The sequence below is a fragment of the Carcharodon carcharias genome, chromosome 10, assembly GCF_017639515.1.
Source record: "Carcharodon carcharias isolate sCarCar2 chromosome 10, sCarCar2.pri, whole genome shotgun sequence".
NCBI classification, from domain to species: Eukaryota; Metazoa; Chordata; class Chondrichthyes; order Lamniformes; family Lamnidae; genus Carcharodon; species Carcharodon carcharias.
This window is the reverse complement of record NC_054476.1, coordinates 7,921,223-7,935,229: the sequence shown is the minus strand read 5'-3', so window position 1 is coordinate 7,935,229 and position 14,007 is coordinate 7,921,223.

Sequence of the window (14,007 nt, the reverse complement as noted above, 5' to 3'; positions counted from 1 at the left end):
TGGTTGGGTCCCAAATTTAACGGGGAGTTTGTGCCTGGCTCGGTATTGTCACTATTGATACCAATCTGTTGTTGATTGGTCCTCTCTCAGCAGAACCAGGCTCTGATTGTCTCAATGCATGAGACTTTACTCTTGTAAATCCATTTGTGTCTTGTTTGCTGCCCGTGGCTACAAAATGTTAAAGCAAAAGGAAACGGTTTTGAGGTTGCAAAGCAGGCAGAGGAAGGGTCCCCAAACATTTTTGAACTTCTACCCAAAAAAAAAAATAGACTGGGGTGAGTTTGGACACTGAGCTTGGAAGGTTGTTAAATTTAAATGTTTGCAATTTCAATTCTGAGTCTGTGTAGGGATTGATGACTGACTAAGAGCTTCGTTGAGCCAGCCCAGCTGAAGCAAAAACCCAATTAGCCTGACACGCAGTTTAATGCGATCAGTTTGAGAGTTGGCCTGGATTTCTCATGGGAGGGCTTTCCTTTTCCTGTTTGGCTCAGTTTGAAGTTGGCTTATTCACCTTCAGCTAACAACTGGAGGGAGAGAGTCACAAATGGCAGAGTTCCTTGTTTGGCAGGCGGACGCGTGCCCAACCTGCTAGAGCGTGAAATAATGTGCGTTGATGTCAGCCGAGGTCCCGATGTCAACGCACACTCTTGTGATATTTCACTGGGTGGGCGCGCGAGGGAGATGGAGGTGTGCCCACTATTAATTAAGAGGCCAGTTAAGGCCCTTGACACACCAACTGTCTCTGAATTTACTCGTGAGGTTTTTTGGCTGTTGCACTGGCAAAACTGGCAGGCCACAATTTGCAAAAGCTCATCCACGGGCGGGATAAGAAAGGCCAGCAGCATTGTCAATGTGAGTAGTGAGGAGTTTTGGAGACTATGTGCTGCTGGTTGCTCATGTGAACTGGGCAGCTTTGTCTTGCTTCAGAGTTGCATTCTGATCATGTCTAGGCTTCATTTCAGGACTCATTGTTATCTTCCAGGCCCCTGGAGGATTCTGACTGTGTGGGCCCTTCCAGGTATCAGACAGCCTTCCATAACCCTGGTAATGGGGATTGTGGGTTCTGTTAGTGGCACCTCCACTGCGGAGGAAGAGAGGGGCAGAAGGGAGAGGAGGCCGAGTGTCCCAGTGCAGCTCCCAGGGGAGTGACCTGTGGGAGGAGAGGTGCAGGCACAAGGGGCGCAGGGTCAGCAGGAAGTCCCAGGCAGAAGGGGCCACAGAAGACGCCACTATCCTGCTGCCAGGGTTTACAGGCGGCAATGTAGCTACCTCAATATATCCGAGGTGCAATGTTGAAGGAGGCTCTGTCTCTCAAGGGAGACAGTGACCTCCATCTATCAGATGACTGGGCCTGAGATCAGCTCCGACTGTGTGGATGGACACACCATGCCAGAGGCTCTGAAGGTCACAGTGACCCTCAACTTCTATGCCTCTGGCTCTTTCCAGGTGTCAGTGGGGGATCTTTGTGGAGTCTCCTAATCAGCTGTCTATAGTTGTGTCAAAGTTGGTGACAGATGCTCTGTTCAGGCGGGTATTGACTTTCATTCATTTCTGCACGGATGAGGCCAGCCAGGCTGAATGAGCCAGAGGGTTTACAGCGATTGCTGGCTGCCCCCGTGTCCAGGGTGCTATAGACTGTACACATGTGGCCATCAAGGCACCAGCAGGTGAGCCCAGTGCCTTCATCAACAGGAAGGGCTTCCACTCCATGAACGTGCAGATAGTGTGTGATCACAGGATGCTGATTCTACAAGTCTGTGCAAGGTACCCAGGCAGCTCCCACGACACCTACATCCTCAGACACTCCCAGGTGCCGGGGCTCTTCAGTGCTCCAGCCCGGCTGGATGGATGGCTGCTGGGTGACAAGGGCTATCCCCTCAGAAGATGGCTCATGACGTCTCTCCGCCATCCAAGAACAGAGGCAGAGCAGCGGTACAATAGGAGCCACGGCTCCACAAGGGCTGTGGTGGAGAGAGCCTTAGGTCTTCTGAAGATGTGCTTCCGATGCCTGGACCCTTCAGGGGGCACACTCCAATACCCCCCAGAGTGGGTGTCACTGATATTGGTTGCATGCTGCACTGTCCATAATCTGGCACTGGCAAGGAAGAAAGTGGAGGAAGGAGATGTTGACATAGCTGCATAAGCTACAGATGATGAGTCCAGTGGTGAGTCCGAGGGTGAACACGGTGAGGAGAACGCTGAGGGTGTGGAAGCTGACCTGGGTAACCTCCAGGGAGGCAGGCACACCTGGGAGGCTTTTATCCAATGCCCCATCAGCTAGCCTACCAAATTAGAACCACCACCACATGCCAGGGCTGCGGGCTCCATACTCGACCCCCAGACAGGATCAGTTCCAACATTCACTCTGTGCCTGTGTGATAATGTTTCAGGAGACACATGTCCATCAGTACATAATGGCCTACCCTGCACCTACAGGACAAATGAACCATACAGAGGCCAATAGCACAAAATAAAACCTCGCTTAATGTTGCATGTGACACATTGTTGAACTAAACATTAACCAGTGTTATCACACCATTAAAGAAGTTAAAGCAAAATGGGGGAACAAAATATCACCTGTGATAAGCCTGTCTTGTGCTTCAGGTGCTTAACATTTATATTTGAGTGTGCTATGTCTAGGTGTGCCCCCCTCACTTGCACAAGAATTGGAGACAGCCTGCTGACTCTGCTGTCTTGTTGGCCTTGATGACCCTGGCGGTCGTCCTCTGGCCAGTGGAGCCTGTGCTGGTCTCGCCTGGGAGGGAGCGACCAGCACCAAGGATGGTATCTCCCCAGTCGCCGCAGGTCGCTGGCAGAGGGGCGGAGGAGCTGCTGCCATCATCCAGAGCGCCCTGAGAGGAGCCCGCAGAGACAACAGACAGCTCATGCACCAACATGGGATTGCTGTGGACCTCCCTGCTCACTATTGATGGACGGGCACCTTGCTGGGATACTGGGTGCCCAATCCATCTCCCACACTGGCACTGACCACCTGAGTTCATCGCCGATGTGTGACCTTGCAGGTCCAAACTCATCCCCATGGACCCTTGATTCTGTCCCTGGAGTAGCCTCTCTGTGAGAGTCTCCACTCCCTCCAAGGAGGAGGCAGTGTTCATGCTCTACATGGACTCCTCCCAAACAGACACTATGGCATGCATTCCCTCGTGTGTCTCCGCCAGATCTACCCGCACACCCTGCTGGACATCCAGCATCTGCTGCCTAATGGATGTCTCCAGAGGCCCATCATTAGCCTCATCGACTGAGCATTGTCCTGGTCTCCAGCAGTCTTCTGACTGCCAGCGTCCTGGGTACTCTCTGTCTCTGCCTGTACCTCAAGCGAGTGTGAAGTGCCATCACCAATGTGCACCAAGATACTAGATGATGGTCTTATGCCTGAAGTGCTGGTATCTGCGCTGGTCTGCGCTTGCCAGATCGGGTGTGATGCAGTTGCGTGAGGAACAAGGTGGTCCTCTGGGATCAGGGGTAGCCCTTCAGGGTCCGGAGACTGAACGCCTGCTCCTGAACCTAAAAGGGAGAAGAAGGATATGTCATTAATTAAAGTCATCACACTGTCACTGTGTATGCCAGGCACCCTGGTGAGACAATGGAGATCTGCATCATGGTGCCATCATCTTTCCATTATCAATGGGGCCTCCAGGTTCAAGGCTTGCATCAATATAGGGACTGCACTAGAATGATTGCACTATCTGACATTCTCACCTCTGCACTGCGTTGGTACCTTCACCTGACACCCCACCCTCACTGTGGCCGGTTGATCGCGGTGCATGCCACCTCGCGAGCTCCAGGGCCTCCTACTCACGGTGGGTGAGGATGAGGAGGTGTGGGGTTCCCCCGCCGGTCCGTGACCTCTCAGTGTTTTTATGGGGTGTCTTCTCCTGAAAGGACAGAGGAGCATTGATTAGTCCGCTCTCTACCTGCAGCGCCATGGCAGCCTGGCCAACCCCACCTGAGGAATACCTCGCAGGGCATATCCGATTCATGGTCCTGGAGCTGCAAGCTACTCAGTCCAAGCAGCCAGGGCTCTGCCCCTTGGCCAGCTCCAGCGTCATTGAGAGTTGCCGCTCACACTCTAACATTCGTGAGGTCCACGGGGGGGGATGGTCAGCCCTTAACTGCCCTCCACGCTCACCCATGCCAACATGGTACTCACCCTTCCCGATCAAAGCAGATCATTGAAGCACTTCTGGCACTGCACCTGTGTGACCCTCACCACCTCGTGGCTGCTCACCCAGGATGCTACCTCCTCCCATGCCCTCACCCAGGTGGCCTCCTCCTCCCGTCTCTGGGGACAAGGGTGCCCCTTTTGGCAGCCGCCTCCTCCAGGAAGGGCTGTGAGGTACTCGTCAGAGAAACGCAGGGCCGAATTCCCCCGCTGACACGCCCTCCTGCCCGCCGTGTCCAACTGCACTCGGATCCAGAGCGAGAGTACAGGAGACGTCCTTCCTTGGCAGCCTTCCTGGGGCTGCCTGGGCCGCTTCTGAATCAGCTGCCAAGTCGCCATTAGACCTGGCGGACCTCATGCCCTTGCCCCTGCCCACTCCTCCTCGGAGCTTCCCCAGGCGCCTTCCACGCTGGACGATCCTTAATTGGCATGAAATCGTCTTCTGGACCAATCGTGGGTGGTGGTCTGCTTCCCGACCACCCCCGCCCGCCAAGGGCAAAACTCTGCCCAAAGAATAAGATGGAGCTTAATTACTTGGGTTTCACTGAATTTTCCATTTCAATATCCCATAAAAATAATGGACTACAAGGATTTCTTTATTTTCTGGAGCAATCTACTTTAATCAATTGATCTTAAGCAAACATGTTGCAGTCATACAGTTTCTATAATGCAACCAGTTCTCTAGCCGGCTTGAGATATTATCACTTGCAACACCATGATGAGAAATGGGAAAAAGATGGACTTTAAAGAATGGGATTAATTGAGGTTTGCAAATGACTCTGGAGCACTATTTACCATTTTTAAAGTGGACATATTTACTTATGATAACGACATGTTGTGATTACAAGGGTCATTTCAATCCAAATTTCTGGGCAGGGAACCCATGACATCAGGTAAAATATTGGTTTTGGACTCGTTGACTTTGAGATGTAAAACCAGCGATTTACCCAATTCTGTCAATTTAGGCTAAAATTGCCTAATTCTACAAATAACATAAACTGGCAAAATAATGGAGCTTTACAATCACTTTAACAAGAAGTTTACAAGACTTTGCAAATGGGTCAGTGATATGATCAATGGCAAATTATAAAATCAGCAAAATTTAACACAAGTTATAGATGGAATTTAAATAGAACTTAGCAAACCCCATGGTTAAATAGAATGTCTTCTGAAAGTCCAAATACCTATTGAACGACCTTCATCAACCTTGTCTACTACCTCTCAGAATTCAATCAAGTTAGGTCCAATTTCCCTTTAACAAATCCATGCTGGCTCTCCTTGATTAACCTGTGCCTTTCTAAATGAATGCTTATTATGTCCCTGCTAATATTTTCCAATAAATTCCCCATCACCAATGTTAGGCTGGAGGTTTTCCAACTTTATCACTGTTCCATTTCCTGAATAATGATATAACATTCGGAACTCTCCAGCCCTCTTGCACTGCTTTTGTAGTGAAAGATTGTGACCAATGGTTCTGCTATTTCAATCTTTTCTTTTATCAGCAACCTCGGATGCATTCTGCGCACACCAAGTGACTGACCAATTTTTAGTAATGCAAAATCTTTTTCATCTTCTCTATTACTATCCTGTCCATAACTTCCATCTCCTCAATTATATATAACTTTGGCATTATCTGCTTCACTTATGAAGACATATACAAACGTTCTCATCTAATGCTCAGTCAAGGAAGAGATTCATGAACAGTGTTGTTCCATTACAATCAACCCCATCTGAAGCCTGCATCACCTTCTGGAAAGACCAGCTCGCCAGTCTCGAACAACCCCCAGCAATGGAAATTCTACCGGATGAAAGCCTTCCCCCAGGAGCTAATTGCAACTGGGCAACCTGGAAGTGCCTTAACAGACTTAGGACTGTTCAAAGGTCATTCAAAGGTGTCACTAAGCAAATGGGGATATACAACCAGCCCGACAACTTGTGAATGTGGAACTGAGCCACAGACTATGCAACATCTCCTGCAATGTCTATCGCTAGAGGAACTCTGCACTGTTGTAGATCTTGCTGAATTCAACAACAAGGCGCAAAAATGTGTCCAGTTCTGGCTGGGCCATGTATAGACTGTCCGTGGACATGATAAGAAGATCTAATGCTTTAAACCATCTACTCTACCCCACATGAGGTCTTGTGGTGAAATAGGTGGTAGTCCTGCTTTTGAATCAGAAGCTCTGGGTTCGAGTCCCACTCCAGGACCTGATGGACAATGAAGATGCGTTCATAATATGGACCAACAAGTTGAGTATTAACCAGCAAATCTTTCCAACACATGCCAATGGGAGGAGAAATTCCTGGTAGTCCAAGTGTTGAAGCCTCTTCCATCACTATCCATAGATCCAGACCACAATGAGCAAGTAAAAATACCTGTTGCCACAGCAACTCAGACTCCCTGAGTGAACAGTAACTTGCCACCACCAAATGCATGAAGATTATTTTTAATCACACTTATTTAGGGGCTGCAGAGGCCAGAGAACAAGTGGAGAAAAATGTCATGCCAGAACTTACAGATATTGCTTTCTCTCAAAGATCCACTGATGTAGATACTGAATCAAAAATCTCTTCCGATATCATGGGAGAATGGATCATAATTTTAATTCTCTAGGCAAGGCCAGCATCATCCTGCCATCAAACCATATACCACATGCAAAACTGATGTCCATTTTCACTGTGACAGCAAACACATCACTGGATGAAATAACTACTGACACTGGAGGGAGGTAAATAAAACAGTTATATTGTACCTCTCACAATATTAATTACAAACTTGCTCTCACTTTTGACTCCTGCACCATGTACAATGCTCTCTATACTCCATTACACCAAGAGCAATTTGCAGGCCAACTGACATTAGCACTGGCAGGCCCAGAGTGACCCATGTCGAGGGAGAGTTAGTCAAGAGAAACGCTTTTGATTATTTTCTTCTCACTTTTGGAGAAGTGGGAAAGATCAAGCAGAGAAAAGTAACCTATTAATCCTTTGCAATCTGAAGCCAAATCGAGAAGGACTTTTATGAAATGGGCTCCCATGATGAAGATGGATGAACAGAAAGAAAATCTTAAACGTTTGGGGATGGATTGAAATATGAAATGTAATAAGTCAAGCCGGTTAGCATGAACTGCATATTTCTCGTGATATTTCAGTATTTGCCAAGTCACCATTGGAATTGCGAGAATGAGGTTGTTCCAACCATAACAATTATTAGGACAAGGAAAAGTCAGTTATAATAGCAAATTGCTTACAGTATGAAGTCAATTCAAGCATCCAACCCCATCCCACAGTCAGTTCACTTAATAATCAAATAATTATATGGACCATTGGGTAGAGTTTCTTTGAATCTTCAGAATTGCATTTACTACAGCACGTTAGGCACTTAACACAATTTACTTCAGTAATAATTGCTGAAGAATGCAATATCACCTAATAATGCCTGAATGCTTTTCAAATGCACCGAGTGCTTCTACGCAGTTCTCTCCTACTTAATATTTCTGTCTGTAGCACAAAAACTACTTGAAATCATGAAGTTTCATGATTGATGCACAATAAACCATGGTAAATTAACATTTAGTTATGATGGAGTTGGATTTCGCATCACAATTTGACCATTTAGACAGCTTAAGTTGAGGCTTTTTGCTCGAGCCAGCCTACGGTTTTGCATTGTGAAACTGAATGTATGCAAATTGCGGGCCAGTGAGAGTTAAGCAGAAAATCCAGCCCTTGAATTTACTTTTGAGGTTGCATTATGTTATGCTATTATTTCTAAGGTACTTGTCCTGTTAAATTAGGTCCACTGCTGAAAAAAAAGACACACTGTCAAAGCTTTTTGTCTTGTACTCATCAGGGCAGACACAATAATGAGGTCTTCACCATCTTATTTACCATAAGTTCCTCTTCATTTACCATTTTTTAAGGCTAAGTTTCTCTAACCAATCCAAATAATGAAGCCCTCTGATATGAACTATTTGTATAACCTCCAGGACTAGGCTGTTTTCTCTGCATCCTTGTGAATAAACTGAACAGTAAGAACCGCAGTCCCCAACTTAATATCAAAATTCTTCTAATATTGAAGTAGCACATGTTCAGCTGCAGTAGGACTTCAACATCATCCAGCATTGAGCTGATATGGGTCATGAACTTGACCTCTCACTTAAGTACCAGGCGATGAACATTTCCAACAAGAGAAAGCCCCATCAGCTCTTGACTTCTCACGGTACCACAGCTGCTGAATTCATCAAGCTTTTGAAGATTATCATTGATCAGAATCTGAACTCGACCAGCTTAATTAATAGTTAGCTAGAGTGATAGGGTAGATGCTCATCACCTGACCCCCCTCAAAGTCTCTCCACAAGACAGGACTGAGATGGAACATTTACCTGAATGGGAGCAACCATAACCATACTGAGGAGCTTTGTACCATCAGAATATTCTGGCTAATTGGTGCCCCGAATGCTGACTGAAAAACTGTTTTCTGAATCGCTGGTGATTTCTACCATTGAGAATGACAAAAGCCTCACCTTCCAAAATCCCAAACCAGCGACATTCAGGCTGACTTATATCTTCTAGTTGTTTGGTAGTATAGAACTTGAGAAGAGATTGCTGATTGGATGGCAAGTGGACTTGCCTCTACCAATCAGCATCCACTTGCCAACCAATCAGCAGTCTCTTCTCATACAGTATAAATTGTTGTTCCCTTTACATCTGGTATTCTTGCGAAGTGTCCTAACCAGTGCAAGATGAAAAGCTTCCACCAGAAATATCTCTATTTTCAGCAATACACATATCTTCAATCGTTCATTTCCAAAATGCTGGAATACTCAAACCTTATCAGGATTCATAAGGATTGCAGTATTTCAAAAAGGAAGAATAATACCACCTTCTCAGGACAACTAGAATTGAACAATCCATAGACCCTTGACAGTGTTGTACACAAATACAACTAACCCATTTTTTAAATGCTGTCCACAAATCTCACTAACCTCCTTTAAGTTTTCCAACCAAATAATTGTCTGCATCAAAATAGTAGGGGCCCCAACACCAATCCTATTCCATTTAGTATATACCTTCCCAGCTGACATTACTCTCCAAACAAAGATGTGCAACTTCCTCATTTGTGGCCAATTATCCAGTTGCAGGTTTTGGCCTGGGTACACTTTTATAGTATACCTTTCATGTGTGACTTTATCAAAGCCAGTAAGGTTTTCAATGTGTTCATTTGGAACATTATTTCTTCAAAAAGTCAAAGAGGTTAGCCAAGCCTAACCCTTCCAAATCATGTCAGATATCCCATGGTACATTATTTTTTCAGTGATGTTAAATGATAAATGGTCCATTATTTGGTCAATTGCTCATCTAATGCATCTAGTTACTTGAGCTTATCCTATGACCTTTCTTGAACATATGTACCATACCAGTCTGTTAGCAATCAAGTGGGACCTCCCAGGTATTGATCAGCTGCCGAATTATTAATGTCAGCATTTCATGAATTGTACCCCTAGTCTCACTTAGAATCCTCAAGGACAGTTAGGCCAGCCCCTGCGGATTTATTGGTTGCCAGTTCTTTAAGCCGATTTAGGATGACCACGCATTGATATCAAAGTTAGAGTTCGGATGAAAAGTCACAGACTTGAAACTTGAACTCTGGGTGGAATCACTGGTGTGCCCTCAGGCATCGAGCATGTTCGGTGGAGAGAGCAGACAATATGCCGAGAAAGCCAAAAATCAGTTTTGCGACGTCATGAAGCCAGATTTTGATCATCCGCTCTGCCTGACGATGGGCGGACTGCATTTCCTGCCATTGGAATACATCAGCGTGTCCGGGATCATCCCCTATGTTGGGATTGTCCACCCACGTCAGCGTCATTGCACACCGATGTGTTTCACAACAGCATATATAAGGTGCGCACTTGGTGAGCTGCACTTTGAGGGGAACTCGGAGGTGAGTGCACAGTAACGTTGTGCAGCACTCGCCAGGGTCACCTGTTGGACTTCAAGGTTGGGGTGGTGAGTGCAAGGGCTGACCTGCGGTTGAGGGACGTTGGTTGGTGGGTGGGGGTTGGGGGGGCCCTTGCGGTGAGGTGCACTGTGGGGGGATAAGAAGGGGGCAAGGGCTCCCCTGCAGTTGAAGGTAGTGCACAAGCACGTGCGGGAGTGGGGGTGGGAGTGAGCAAGGGAAGCAGCCACACATTAGGGAAACCTTGTATAAAGTGACCATTCCTCTGCAGCTGAGACAGTACAGGCGCAGCCACATTGATATGATTGGAGTCAGGCCTCCAGCTTCTCTGCCCAGTCAAGCAATGCAGAGGTATCAAAGTGCCATGTAAGTGCTCCAGAGCTTTTCACCCCTCAGGCACAAACGGCAAAGTAATTAATCTTTTCATGGACTTCAGAACAGTTGGATGACTGGGCATGTTGTACAATCTCCTCGCTAGAGCTGGTCACGGAGCAGTCACTGCTAGAGGTGGTCACAGCCCCTTGCAATGTCATCGTCCCAGTATGGACCAGTCTCCCCCATGGTTCAAGCTAACAGTGCAGCCTTGCAGTGTGGGTTAGGAGAATGCCTGTGCCTGAGCTGAGAGCACAGCCTGCAGTGCAGTGGGCAAAGCTGCTGCCAATCGGTCAGGGGGAGTGGGGCGGAGGTTGGTGGGGTTTTGGGCAGACATACAGCGCACTAATCTCTGGCCATCCAAGTGTTAGCCAGCACTCTCCAGGATGCGTTAAGAGGCCTTGAGACTTAATGAAGAGAGGTTCTTAGTACACCCATGTTAACACGCTCATTTCTCTGTTACATCCTGCAGGAGGAGTACAGGATCATGGAGCCTGGTGAACTAGCTGTATGCCTTGTGGCAAACAGTGAGTGAAGATGACTGAGAAGAGAGAGACTGAGGTGCCTGGCTGCGCAGAGGGATAAGCAGCACCCTCTGGAAGAAGGGGTGGTTGGGGCTCCCACACACGCTGCTGAAGAGCCACAGGGAGCCGTCACTGGTCGGCACCTAGCTAGACCCAAGATCTATAGACGCTGCCTTTCAGTCCTGCATGTGAGCGAGAACCAGTGTCACCAAAGACTGCACACCTCTGGGGAACTGGGCGATCACATCTGCTGCCTGCTGCAGGATTTGATGCCATAGGGGAATGGAGGGCATCCACTGCCAGTGGCCGTGAAAGTGAATGCGGTGATCAATTTCTACGCCAGTGGCCCCCTTTCAGGGCTCCCTCTGTGGGATCTCACAAGCCGCCACCTGCAATTGCATCCGTGAGGTCATGGATGCCATCTTCATAAGGGCAACACAACTTGGTGTATTTCGCCCAGGAGCGGGACAGCCAGAACTCAAGCCCTGGCTCAAGCTAACAGTGCAGCCTGCCAACGGTTGGATTTGCCCAGATCTCGGGTTTCCCACAGGTGCAGGGTCCCATCAGCCGCACTCACGTGGCGCTCAGACCTCCGTAGCGACACGCGGTCAACTATGTCAACCACCAGGGATTCTATTTGCCGAATGTGCAGCAGGTGTGCGACCACCACAAACGCATCCTGCAGGTCTGCGCACGGTTTCCAGGGAGTGTCCACGACTCCTACATTCTCAGTTGGTCACAGATCCCTGACATCTTCCAGGGTCCACAGAAGCTGTAGGGATGACTCCTCAGTGGCCAGGAGACACAGGACATCGTTGATGACACTCGTGCCTGGTCTAAGTATACCTGGCCTGTGTGGGTGGTGAGTGGTCCCATGGACAGGATGAGGACAATGGAGTTGTGTGTGAGAGAGCGAATGATAATATCGCTTGAACTGGCACCCTGTGGGTGTGTGATGGGTTTGTGAGGGTGCGAGTTGAGAGCGGTGAGAAGAGTGACTCACCCTGGCAGAACGGAAGAGATTATTCGTCCTCTTGCAGTGCTGGGTGGCTGTCCTGCTTTGAAGGAAGTTGGCGCTGACCATCCCTGCCACCGCCTCCCAAGCCGGGTTAGTGAGTTTGCTGCCCATCTTGTGGCCAGCGCGTGGGTGGACGACATCGAGTCGAGCCTCCACAGCATCCAAAAGGCACTCGAGGAACACATCATTGAACTTGGTTGGGGAGTTGGGTGGGGGGGGGGGGGCGGTGTTGGTGGTGGGGTGTGGGTGGGGGGGTGGGGGGGGGTGGTGGTGGCTGCAGTCTTTTTGACTTTTGGGGCCATGTCTTTTTTGCAACAGCTGTGGGCTGTTTCCTGAGAAGGCATAATTAATGTGACGGGTTTGGGACGAAACGGTGTGAAAAGCCGCCATTGTGGCCGGCGGGTAAAACATCATTTTACCCGGCCAACCCTGCACTTAATACAAATCTGGGATGATTCCGCCCTCTGTTTCTCTCTCCACAGTTGCTGCCTGACCTAGTGAGTACTTCCAGCATTTTCTGTTTTTATTTCAAAGGTTGAGGTTTAGTTTTAGAAACTCCAATGGTGGTTTTCTGCTCGTTCGTCATCTAAGAAAATAGAGACAGCAAAGAATATGGATAGAGATAAAGATTGGTTAAGTGAGTGGGCAAAAAATTTGGCCAATGGAGTATAATTTAGGAACATGCGGACTTGTCCCCACTATGGTAGGAAGGTCAGGAAAGCAGCATATTATATAAATAGAGAGAGATTAAAGAAATCTGCAGTACAGAGGGATCTGGGTGTCCTGGTACATGAATCAGGAAAGGTTAGTATGCAGGTACAGCAAGTGGTTAGGAAGGCAAATGGAATGCTGGCATTTATTACAAGGGGAATGGAATATAAAAGTAGGCAAGTTTTGCTACAGTTCTATAGGATCTTGGTGAAACCACATCTACAATACTGTGTACAGTTTTGGTCTCCTTATTTAAGAAAGGATATTAATGCATCATAAGCAGTTCAGAGGAGGTTCACTTGACTGATTCCTGGAATGAAGGTGTTATCTTGTGAGGAATAGTTAGACAGGTTGGGCCTGTACCTATTGAAGTTCAGGAGAACAAGGGGTGATCTTATTGAAATACACAAGATCCTGAGGGGAGATGCTCAGAGGATGCTTCTCATTGTGGGAGAGTCAAGAACTCAGGGGAACACAGATTAAAAATAAGGGGTCTCCTATTTAAGATGGAATCGAGGTGGATTTTTTTTTCCCAGAGGGCCATTAGTCTGTGGGATTCTCTTCCCCAAAGAGCAGCAGAGGCTGAGTCAATGTATATTTTTAAGCAGAGTTAGATAGATTCTTTACTGACAAGTGAGTCAAAGGCTATAGATGGTAGACAGAAAAGTGGTGTTGAGGCCACAATCAGATTAGCCATGATCTTATCAAATGGCGAGACAGGTTCAAGGGGCTGAATGGCCTACCCCTGCTTGTAATTTGTATGTTCGTATGTAAGTAACATTGGAACAAGAGTAGGTTATCCAGCCCCTCAAGCTTGTTTTATCATTCAATTAAATCATGGCTGATCTGTATCTTAATTCCATTGACCAGCCTTGGTTCTTTATCCTTAATATCACTGTCGAACCAAAATCTGTGAATCTGTTTTAAACATTTTTATTTGATCCCAACAGTTTTCTGGGCAGAGAGAGTTCTATATTTCCACGGCTCTGTGTGTGAAGATGCGCTTCCTTGCAGCACCCCCTAAATAACTTAACTCTAATTTTAAGGTTATGACTATCAGCATTGTGAAGCAGGTCATGATCACTGTGAAAGAGATGAGGAGGAGTGTGCAGCAGATTGGGATCACTGAAGAGCAGATGAGGATCACCGTGATAATAAAAACAGAAAAATATTGGAGAAAAGCAGCAGCCCCTGTGGAGAAAGAAACAAAGTTAATGCTTCGAGTCCGTGCGACTCTTCT